Genomic DNA, 12,402 nt, shown 5'->3' with positions numbered 1-12,402 from the left:
GATAAATGTGTCTATTGGGGACCAAGTCACGGATATTGCTAATTCTACTGTGGTTTGCTGCCTGTATCTGTGATTTAAGGAAATCCTAAATTTCAGTAAAAAAAAAAAAAAAAAAAAAAAGTATATGACAGAAAGCTCCCAAATCCCAAAGTAATAACCTTGCAATTTAATTATATGACTTCCATCTAGTATAGCCTCCCACTTATATGGCTTACTGATAAACATTTTACTGTGTGTTTAATATTCATCCTAAATATCAGCCAGTGTGAGCAGTGTCTATCATCTCAAATCCTAGAGTTCTGGTTCCCTTCCTATGGGCCAGAGACCCATGGGCAGGTGGGAGTTACTGCAAAGAATCATGAGAAACCCGGTACCTACATGAAGACTAACTATGATTCACAATGTTTTTTTCCTAGTTGACAAAGTTGATGAGGTGGCTAATAAGTTTCTTAATAAGTTTACTGAAGATATATTATTAAAATAGTTTCTTGTCATTAGTATTTATTGGTGAATATTAAAAATGTAATTCCTATTAAGGGTAAGGGCACACCTCACACCTCTGTAGAGCTTTTTTTAAAGATGTGTTCATTTATTTATTTTTAGAGAGAAGGAAAGGGAGAGAAACACCACTATGTGGTTGCCTCTCACGTGCCCCCAACTGGGGACCTGGCCCACAACCCAGGCCTGTGCCCTGACTGGGAATCGACCCGGCAACCCTTTGGTTCGTAGTCTGGCACCCGATCCACTGAGCCTCACCAGCCAGGGCTTTTTTGTTGTTGTTTGTAAGCACCGCCCATACTTCATATTTACAACACTGGGAGAGATGGAGCAGGAATAATTGGGGGAGTGCATGAAACCACTTCAAAACAGCCACCTCGGCCCTGGCCAGTGTGGCTCAGTTGGTTGGGCATCATCCCACAAGGGTCCTCAGTTCATTCCCAGGCAGGGCACAGGCCTGGGTTGCAGACTCGATCAATGCTTCTCTCTTGCATTGCTGTTTCCCTCCCTCTCTTCCTCCCTCCAGTCCCTTCTCTCTAAAAACAAATAAAATCTATTAAGAAATAAGTGAATACAACAGAACAGCACCCTCCGAACGCTAGGCAGTTGAGTCTCACTCAGGAGCCGGGGGGAAGGGCAGGGGGAGCATGAAGGGCACAACCTTCTGTGCACCTTTATAGCGGCCGGTAAGTGGAATTTTGGTCAAAAGAGCCAAATACAGCCCAGAGTAAAAACGCATCTTGGTCATACCACCTAGCTGAGTGCTTTGTCAGGATTCTGTCACCCTTCTAAATTCACCTAACATCCTTATCAAAAACTCCTTATTTGATACATTTTATCAAAAGCGTAGTTTTCCACAAGTGTCCTACACATGAATTATCTGAAAAATATTCTCCAGTCCTATTCACTTACCAATACATTCTCAAAATCCACCAAGACCAGTTTTCCTGGAAGCGTCACCCACACGTACACACACACAGAGGCAGAATTCCATTCCCATGAAGTTCACTGCCTGATACATGAAGATATCAGCATTTGCACATTTGTATAACGTCAGGAGTCACCCTTCATTTGACACAGGTAAATGATAAAGCGCTGTTTCATTTTCACTAAGTTCTATTCTTCAAATCAAAATTCTATTCACAGTAAATTATATCTTAGTAGGAATGGCTTTAAGGAAAAAATACAGTTGTCAAAATAAAAATCTTGTTTTTTCTCTTCTAGACATCTGGGACATTCACATATATTTATTATTATTTCACATTAGTTGTATTTAAAAAAAAAAAAAAATGGTTGGCCTATACAAGGAATTTAATTTTTGGAGCTGCCAACATTTTGGATGTGTTCCTGGTATTTTTAGAATATACAACTGCATCCTGGAATAAGGCTTAGGGTAAGGTGCTCACACAGCCACTTCCTGGGCACTTACCGCCTCACTACATGCCAGGTTCCACACGTGACACATCAGTCCGTCACCGTGTTTAACCAATATCCTCTCATAATTTCTGCAGAACTGAACCCAAGGAGCCATCACACTGCGTAGCTGATGCCATCTGTAGCACACACTAGTGCTGACCCACAGCAGGGCTTGACAAAGTGCAGTTACCAGAGTCACGTGGTTTTACTGCACCGACACAGGGAACACCCCGTGAGAGCGTCAGCCCACAAAGCGGTTACCGACGACTTAAGTTACACTCCCGTCTCCAGTGGCAGAGGGACACCACCTTATCTACCCAGAAATTTAACTCCGACTACTACGCGCCATATTGAACCAGCACAAGCTTAATCTGAATAAAATGATTATATAAAGAACCCCTGCTTCCCTCCACAACTGCTTTAAAACCGTAGATGAAATTCTCCCCCAAAAGCACCATGCTCAGCATGTCATAAAAAGGGGTCTTGACTCTTGAACTCTTAAAAAAAATAATGCCACTCTACATTTTTTTTTTTTTTACTCTTGCCAATTTCTGGCTCAACAGATGGGCAATTCCCGTATAGAAAAAAAAAAAAAGGACCATCCTGGCTGCTGCGTCGCCGGTTCGATTCCCGGTCAGGGCACATGACTAGGTTGCACGCCAGGTCCCCAGTTGGGGGCGCGAGTGAGAGGCAACCACACAGTGATGTTTCTCTCCCTCTCTTTCTCCTTTCCCCGCTCTCTACAAATAAATAAACAAACAAATAAATTTTTTTTAAATAAAAGGAAAAACGAAAAGAAGGAAAGACGCTCTTCAGCGGTTCCCTAAAAGCACCGCCCCCGCCCCCCAACAGCAGAGCTGCTGTTTCCTAGCTGCTCCGAACAAGGGAGATGGGACGGAAAGGAACGGCGGACAGGAAGCACGACAGAGTGGCCCCCCTGGTAGAGAAGTGAGAAAACGGGGTGGCCTCCATAGGAACCTGGTCGGCCTGTCTCTGTCTGTCTGTCCCTCTCTACCCACTCTGGAGCTGGTGGCTGACGTTAACTAAGTCACCTATCCCGACGGGGGGAAGAACTGCCCGTTGCCCCTGAAGACGGCGCATCAGTCAGGGGGGCCCCTGTCGGCCACGGAGAGACACCTGTCAGAGGGACCCGCAAGTCCCTCGTGAAACCCCACGGGGCTCCGCCCTGAAGTGCAAGGTGTCCCGCGGACGGGGACAGGCAGGGAAGGGGCGGTCCTGGGAGCTACCCCCAGGGGGATGGGCTCCGTCTCCCTTCTCAGGTCTCACGCCCCGCGTCGCCTGCTCCGAGACGCCCGGCCTCGCCCCCGGGCCCCGGGACCCGGGCCCCGGGCCCACAATCGCCTGTCCTCGCTTTAAAGAAGCTTTTCGGCACCTGCGAGGGGTTGCATTTGTGTCTATTCCGTTCACGCTCCAGCCCGTCGGCTCCGGGGCAGCAGAGGAACCCCGTCGGTCCCGAAGGGCGAGGACGCCAATCTCTCAGCCCGGGCCCCCAGCGCTCAGGACGCGGGCAGGTGCGGCCACGCCGAGACGCCGTCCAGGGCGCGCCATCCCGCCTGGGAACCCGCCAGGGCGCCGGCCAGGCCGGAGCGGGCAGCCCAGGGCCGCCGCGGGGCCTGAGGAAGACCAGGCTGCAGGGGACGCCCGCGCCGCGCCGCCCGCAGCCCCTGCGGCCGCCCGAGGTCAAGGCCTCCCGGCCGCCCAGCGCGGGCCCAGCCCCCGGCAGCCCCCTGCGTGGCCGTCGCTCGGCGCCCGCGCTCTCGGACCGCGCTGCCCGCAACTTCCCTACCCTGAGCCGCAGAACCGCCGCCTTCCTCCCAGTGCGAACTTCCCAGTACGAACTTCCCGCCGCTTTCGCCAACTTGCAACTCCTCTGCGGCGCCAGCCCCGCCACACTCTCCAGTACGGGGCCTTCCCATTGGCTCAGCGGCGACCGGGAGAGGCGGGGCGAGCGAGAACTTGGCGGAGCGGGGCGGAGCCTGCTCTAGCTCTGCGGCCTCCCCTGGAATGCCGGGAGCCGTGGGCCCGCGCTCCCACTGCATGCTGGGAAATGTAGTCTCTCCAGACGAAGTAGGATCCCAGTCCCTCTGGCCCTAGGAAATGTGGTTTACAGGCTTTGTCTGAGTCGGTGCTGCTCAGAAGCTGTCCGCCTTAATGCCGTAACCGCCGAAATACTGATTGCCAATGCTCGCCGCGGCTTGGCTCATTAACTAAGTGTTGACAACAGGTAGGATGTAAAAGTAGTCCTGTGGTCCCATTGGCTGAGTGTCTCCCCTGCCTGCTCGCACTTGCGTTTTCCCACGTCTGGTGCACCGCACTGCAATGCTTGTGTCGCAGTGCACAAGGGTCTGCCTCTGGAAGCAAACAGGCCAGCCAGTGGTTCAAATCCTAGCTCTTCCGGTTGTAGCTTTGTGACCTACGTTTTAACCTCAAGGGGTCTCAGTTTCCTGTTTCTATCAGGATTAAATAAAATAACCTATAGACACTGCTTTGTGCATAGCAGGTGACCAACAGTATATCCTACCTGTCTTTCAAAGCCCCTTCCAATGTCCATCTAACCTTCTCTAGTATTTTATCTGTAATTCTCTCATGCCACAGTCTGCTTTGTACTTATAATCAGTTGCCTAAGCTCCCATCACCCATGAGACTGTAAGCGTATTGTAGACTGGAACACCGTTCTAGGTCAAAATCACCAAAGCCAAAGGCAGAGGGAGATTTACGATGAAGCCTCACTAGTACGGGTGTCCTTCCAAAGCCCTGGGAAGGGCCTTTACAATGAGGTTACATCATTGTTTGGGTTTGTTTGGGGTTTGTTTGTTTGGTTAATTGGTATTGGTTTCTATATTTGCCATGTAGGATATTTTCGTATGATTTTCTTAAAGAAGGCCTCCAAAATTGTGTGAGCTTTAGTCCACACAAAACCTGAGTGTTCATTGGACGGGGCAGCATGTGCATGTGTGATGACTTACATCTGCCTCTCCAGATACCCTCACCAACCTGCCCCCCCCCTCCACCAGTGGGGAACCCCCACTGCCCAGAGGATTGGACAGACAGACAAAGGTCGCTGAGGGTAGATGTTCCTTCCGATCCTCATTGGCAAGGTCACCTCCAATTGTCGGGGTCCCTTAGCTGAAGGCTGCTGCTCCCTGGCTCTCATTCCAGCTTTTGGTGACAGCCCCTCCCTCCCTTTGTGCCTCAGATCTTCAAATGAGAAACCATGGGCTGCGGCTGTCACTCAAGTTCCTCTTCCATTCCTGTGTTTTCCACCCCCACACCTTCCATAATAGTCTCATTGCACATAAACCCTCCTCAAATCACCCTCTTTCAAATGTGTCATCTGCTTCCTGTTGAGACCCTGAGGGAAACACATGCCCAAGGTGAGCCCATGATCAACATTTGTTGGCAAAGAGATCTCAAGGCTCACATATCTAATGGGTGTGGAATTCCCCAGTGAGACTCTGTGGTCAGAATCCAATGAGAGAAAGACATTCTACACACATGTGTGCGCACACACATGCACACCCCCATACGCATGCTAAGAAGCCTTGGAACAGAACTTACCCATCACATTGTGACCGTGTTCCCTTAAGCTCACCATACACATGCAGAAAACTGTCCCTGCTTTCACACTGGGTTGACAATTGGCTGGTCTCAAAGCACAATTAAATCAGCAGCAGTGCACGAAGTACCGTATTCCAAGGTAAGAACGGAATGTATTTATGCTGGAGTTCATGGCTCCCTCACCCTCAGTCAGATGGCTTACTGGTAAACACTGCAGAAGTGCACCTGTGTTCCAAGGCAGGTGCAATGCTCCGATACCACCCACACAGGCTGAAATGCCTTACCCATGTCAAGTAGGGCACAACATTGTAGCAGGATGCCAGTGCAAATTGCCACTGCAGAAACAGCATGTCTGAAAGTGCTGTAGGTGGGGATACAACTCTGGGACCTAGGAGATCCTCAATGAACTTCGATGAGTTGATAGCTTGGCATGAAGATCAGTGTTGTGCACAAGGTTGACCAGTGAGGACTTGTGTAGCTGGGCTTTAGAAGTTAAGAATGGAACTAGGAAAGACATCTTATGAATATAGTCCTGCCATATGTTCTGAAATATCGCTACAATCCAAACAAATGTTTACTGAGCACCCACTGTGAGCCAGGGATTGGACTAACTGCTGTGGACTCTGGGATTCTGGTTAACCTAATGTTTAAGAAGGCCCTACTATGTGTCAGGTACTGTGCTTTTTCACATATAATATCTCAATTCTTGAAGAGAAAAAAAATCTCAAAGAGTTTAAATGATTCCAGGCCCCCTGAATCTACTTCTAAATATTGTTTTTATTGCCCCTTTATGCACAACTTCAGTTCATGAGGAAACTTCTTTTAAAGAATAATTTCAGTGCTGTGATAGAGATTTGTAAATACTGTCAAAGTCAGGTAATGGGTTTCCTGGTTGATGGATGGATCATCATGAATAAAACAGGGTAGCCCACGAGGGGGGGGTCAACCCAAGGAATAGGTTTCCAGCCACCTAGCAAAGGCAGACCAGTTAAAAATCCATACATGGGATCTGTATTGATTTGCTCTTTTTAATTTCCAGAATCCCCTCCAACCCTGGTAACCCTACACGAAGGCACAGAAAAGTCCCAATAACACAGGGGAGTTTGGGGAAGGGTGAGGAGGTTGGTATAGGCTGAACCATGGCAGAAACTCAGTCTGTGAAGTTCAAACAAACGTGACTGCCACTAGTAAACAACGCTGCCCCGGCAGGCCACCCAGCAGATGCTGGCTCCACCCATGAGTCAGTTCACGAGTCCTTGGCCTCATTGCTTCCGTCTGTAAAATGGGAACAATCATCTGGTCCAACCAGTTCTCCACCTCCCCAGGCTGATGGGAGGCGGACAATGTATGAGAAGAGCTTTGATCTATCTGGAACAAAGCCAAAATGGTGTCATTATGTAATGTTGGCCACCTCCCGACAACCCGAGGGTATGTTACTTCCTGGGAAGAGGGAGAAAGAAGAGAGATGAGGAGCAGGACGTATTCAGGGGGCTTCTGAGGACCGTGACTCCGGTTTCCGCTCTTCCATCCCCTTTTGGTGCTTTATCTCATCCCAGGTGCCCAGAGTCCTTACTTTTATTTCAGAAAGGACTTTTGAGCATCTACCATGTGCCAGTCACAAGGTCCTGAACAGATTTATAATCCAGTGGGAGAGGCAGACATGTCCATTGATTCTATCACTGTGATTTTTGTGAGCACTTATTATGTGTTGGGAAAACCATTTCATGTGACCCTGAGAAGCTCAGGGTCCACGCGAGGAGACAAAACCCCAGAGAACTGAACTGATTTACTCAAGGTCACACTGCAGTGACCGCAGTGACTGACAGAGCTGTCTGATCCCGTGTCACCCCAACATCAGCCACAGCAGCTGATGTAGGGAAAGGCCATGAGAGAAGAAGAGCTAGCTGTAGGCGGAGAGTCTGTGCCGTGAGGACGGAGGGAAAATAGCCAGTAGTTCTGCCAGGCTTCACAGACAAGGTAACACTGGCCCGCTCATCTGCTGACCTCATCCGGTGGCTCCCACATCCTCAGGAATAGGTTTTTTTAGATTTAATGACATTATAATTGATGATTATAGATTATCCTAAGGTCCAAAGTGAATGATTGGGTGTTTAAAGTTTTAGGAAAGTGTTTCCTTCTCGCTTTCTTCATCCTGATAATGATGCTATCGATGATGATACTGGCAAGCTTCGATTCCTTTAAGTTTTATTCAGCGTTTTCCAGGAACTGTGCTCAGATTTTACAAACAACATTTCAAGAAATTTTCACAGTGACACTTGAAGTTTGATATTATGCCCTCCCCGCTACAGAGACAGGGACACTAAAGCTCAGAGATGGTTAGCGTCTGGCTCAAGGTCACACAGCGAATAAGTGATTGATACAGATTGGGTTTAAGCCCTGGTTCTGACCGACTCGGAAGACCGAACGCTTAGCCGCTCTCCATGCAGCGCACAACCATTCATTCATCATTTCATGTGTTTACTTCTCCCAAGCTGATTCTCAGGATGCCATTGTTATTTGTCTTCCCCGAGTGTTGAGAAATTAATGGTACAGGAAGATGTGATGTGTGCACCTCCAGGAGAGACTGCACTGTTTCGCAGGGTGCTGGTGAAACTCTCTGAGCTGAGGGTGATGCGAGCTGTCTGTGGACCGGTCGCTTTCTGACCGCGGGTCACAAGGGTTGGCAGGTGTAGTCTATAGACACTCAACACACACTTCTGCCCCCTCCTCCTCTCCTTCCCACTGCAGAGGCTGCAGAGCTGAAACCTGCGTTTCCCAGACACCCCAGTGCTTACAGCTCTGCATGAAGACTAGGTTCCATCAGTTAGATCCCTCAAGGACGACGTGAAGGGCAGCGTGAGGCATCAGTACTGTCATAGAGCTGGGGTACTTCTCTGCAGCCATGTTCCAGGGCCATGTGTCCAACTTCATGAGCACCACGAGGCAGCTGTGTTGGTGGCGGCAGCGGCTTCCTGATCCCTGGGTGCAGGGGCAGCTGGGAGTTTGTGCAGGAAAGAATCTCACTTTGCTCCAAAAGAGCTCTGGCCTTCATTCTCAGCATCAGGGAGGTGGTCTCTAAGACCTAGGACTGTCCTGTCTAAGACGAGCATCTCTGCTTGCCTGGGACCCTTGGGTCACCCATACCACCTAGGGCAGGGGCTGGTCATGTCAGAAAAACCAACGATGCGATTTGCAGTCGGCGCATTGAGTCAAGTATATCAGTATCGGTCAACGTGTGAAGGACCAGAGGTTGAGATCAGCCCACTGTCAATCAGTCATACCCTTGTAATGAAGCCCCAGTAAAAACTCGGGACGCTGAGGTTCAGGTGCCTGGTGACCCCAATGCCACGCATGTTGTCACACCCTGATACTGGGAGAGTAATGCTGTTGTTACCTCCACGGGCAGAGGACAGCTGGTGCTCTGCACTGGGAAACCCGTCAGGCCTCTGCTTCTGCTCTTGGCCTGTTTTAACCTGTATTCTTTCCCCGCAATAAACCATACCCACGAGTATAAGAGCTTTCAGTGAAGTCTGTGAGTCCTTCTCGTGAATGGTAACAACTGAGGGTGGTTTGGGGAATGCCCCCTCCAAAAAATTCGCAGTTGGTAGCAAAGTGAGGGGTGGGGGACGGTGTTCCCTCTATCCGTACAGTTAACTGGAACCCTCCAGGTTCCTAAATTCTCTCGTCCCGGTGGCAGCCTCCTTCTTGCCCTTCTTTGCTGTGGCAGAGCTAGTGGCTTCCTCAGCAAGGCGGCTCTGCAGGGCCTCTGCTGGGCTCCTGCCAGCCCAGCCCCGCCAGGGTTCTGTGAGGGCCAAACTCTCTGCAGGAAGTCCCTTTGTGCTTAAAATTCCTAGAATGGTTATTGTGTCCTGCGTGAAACGAGCAAACACAGAGGCGGAGCTGTCCCTGATAAATGACATCTCTCACCTGTTCTAACATGCAAGCCTTTCAGATTTTCATGTCTCTAAAATTCAGATATATCTTGCCATCTACACCAACTGTGACTAGCAGGGATTTTAGTTCTTTTTTATTCGTAACATAAAATAGTGGGGCATCTTGCAATCGATGGACACTTATATTTGATGACATTCTGGGACACCTGGTGCTTGTCTGGCTAGAACGTCTCTCCAGGTCATCTCTTTTTTTAAATTTATTTATTTATTTATTTATTTATTTGTCTGTTTATTTTATTTTTAGAGAGAGGGGGAAGGAGAAAGAGAGGGAGAGAAACATCACTGTGTGGTTGCCTCTCACTCACGCCCCCAACTGGGGACCTGACGTGCAACCTAGTCATGTGCCCTGACTGGGAATCGAACCAGCGACACTTGGCTCACAGGCCGACGCTCAATCCACTGAGCCACAGCAGCCAGGGTCCTCCAGGTCACCTCTTCTCTGCACCCCACCTGCCACCCTGCACACTGGGTCTGATCCCAAACTCCCGAGGCCATAGACCTTTCTGCCCTCCTCCCATTCCACAGGTTTTGAAAATGAAGACAAATGTCCCTAGAGAGAAGCAGTGTGGTAATGGATAGGTGCTCGGGTTTTGGGAATGAGACAGACCTGGAGTCTATTTCTGCCTCCTCGTTGTTGTGCAGCCTTGCAGAAACGATGACCCTCGCTGAGCCTCCCTCCTTATCTGTGCATGCTTGCAGATTGGGGGTTAAATGAGATGGCACATGAAAAGTTCTCAGCCCCTCACAGACGCTCAGAAAGGCTGTTCCCTCCTCCTTCTGCTCACGCCTCTCCTGTTTTTCCTTCTAAACAGCACGAGGTCCACCTCGCCGGTCCCTCCATCTCCGGGAGCCCAGCTGCAGGCAGCTGTCATCACGCATTGTCCGCGGTTAGCCACAGACTCAGGTCAAATCTACGAACGTGTTCGCATGCAGCTGCCAAGTTGCAAATGAGGAGAGGAAGGCAAGCTTTTTCAAAAACAAAAGCAAATTGTTGCTTTTATTCTTGCCACCATCCAACTCCTGTTATGTTTTGATTTCAGAGCTGCTCCAAGATTCTGGGACAAAAGGCACTATATATAAGCATTATTATGGGACTCGAAGGGGCCCTGAGCAAAACAAAATCCTTTCATCACAAGAGAATGGGAGAGACTTGTTGCCAAATATAGTCACTGCACGGAAAATGCATTTTCCCCTTTTTTTCACACATCACCACCATCACCACCACCTGGTTTTAACTAAACCCATAGTCCATCATTCTATAGGGCAATATTTTAAAATAATAATCGACATATTTCAGCAGTTACCGTGTGCCAGGCATGGTCCTAAGGACTTTATTTATATCTAGTATCTCGGTTGGTTTGCCCAGCAATTCTGGGAGGTCCGTGCCATTTTTAGCCCATGTTGCCAGCGGGGAGATGGACCCTTGGAGCACTTCAGCGACTTGCTCCATGTCATGAGCTAATTAATCAGTGGTGGGGCCAGGATTTGAACTCAGCTAGCTGCACTATGCCAGTGATCATGCCCTGCCTTTGTGTCAAAGAGAATATGGGATTGAACCACAAGAAATAGCACCTGGCCCCTGAGCTTCAGAAACCTGGGATCTGAGACCAGAGTGAAGCCCAGGAACAGGAAGGCAGAGTTCAAGAAGATGGAGTGCAGGGGGCTCCATTTTGCTAATGAACTATAATACTTTCTGCCCCTCTCCTTCCCCCTGTCCAATGCTCTGCAGCCTGTGGTGTCTCCTCCGTTCAGGCCTCAAGGATGTGATTCCAGCTCAGTGCCTCACAGGAGGACGGCCACAAGGACGCGAACCAGAGAACAGAGGTGGCAATTCTCAGCGTTTACATTTAAAAACACATTTTGGAAACTCATGGCAGAAGCAATATAGTTCAGAGAAGGTTTGTGAGTCAAAAGCCTGGGCTTTAGAGTCTCAAATGTCAAGGTCTTGAAGGCAAGGCCAGAGCATAGCAGAAGTTCCAGCAGACTGCCGTCCAGCCCGAAACTGGGGTGGGGGAGGGGAGAAGGAAGAAGGGAGCAAAAAGGCAGAAGGTCCCAGGTGTCTCTGAAAAGAGCCCTGTGTGTACCCTGCCCCTTCCCTGCACCCAGACCAACCCCAGATGGCTGTGGTGACAGAATTCCACAGGGGACGCCTCTGACGCATCTCAGGGCAAGGGGCTCACCTTGTCTCCCAGGCTCTGGGTGGCCCACCCTGCTCCCTTGTATTACGAGCTGCGTTGAGCCCCCCTAAAAAGTTCCAAGTTCCTATGTTGGAGTCCAGACCCCCAATACCTCAGCATGTGGCTCTATGACAGACAGGGTCCTTAGAGACGGTATGAAGTTAAAATGAGGCCCTGGGGGTGAACCCTAACCCAGTCTCCCAGGAAGAGAACATTGGGGCAGAGACACACGTAGAGGGAAAACCGGGTGAGACGCAGAGGGCGGGCCTTGGAGAAGCCAGTCTTGCCAACACCTTGATCTTGGACTTTCAGAGGAAATGAATTTCTGCTGTTTAAGCCCCCTCGTCTGTGGTATTTTCTTATGGCAGCCCCGGCAAGCGGATACGCATGGTGATCAAAACTCAGAGCCATGTTGTGTGTGGCTTCCCCGCTCCTACCCCCCACCACGAGTCTGCTCTGCCCCCCCCACCCCCTCCCTTCCAGAGAGGCTCAACCTCATCCCCATCCATCTCTCCTGAGCACCAACATTTTGCTGCCATCTGGCTGTGCACTCAGTTCAGAGGGCACCTCCTAGGAGGCCAAAAGTGTGAACCGCGGGAGAGATGTGGGTGCGACTGTACCTTAAAATGGTAACTCGAGGGACAGAACTCCTAGAAAACCGCAAAGGGGACAGGATGACAAACGTGTTGCACTTCTGTGATAGGCAGCCTTGGGAGGGGCTGACTTATTTCATCCTCATTATCAACCCTGTAAGGCAGGCATGATTATCATTACCGAGC

The sequence above is a fragment of the Furipterus horrens genome, unplaced genomic scaffold (assembly GCF_987537825.1).
Source record: "Furipterus horrens unplaced genomic scaffold, mFurHor1.1.pri manual_scaffold_3, whole genome shotgun sequence".
In the NCBI taxonomy this organism is placed as follows: domain Eukaryota; kingdom Metazoa; phylum Chordata; class Mammalia; order Chiroptera; family Furipteridae; genus Furipterus; species Furipterus horrens.
Note: the sequence above shows the minus strand (reverse complement) of the source record.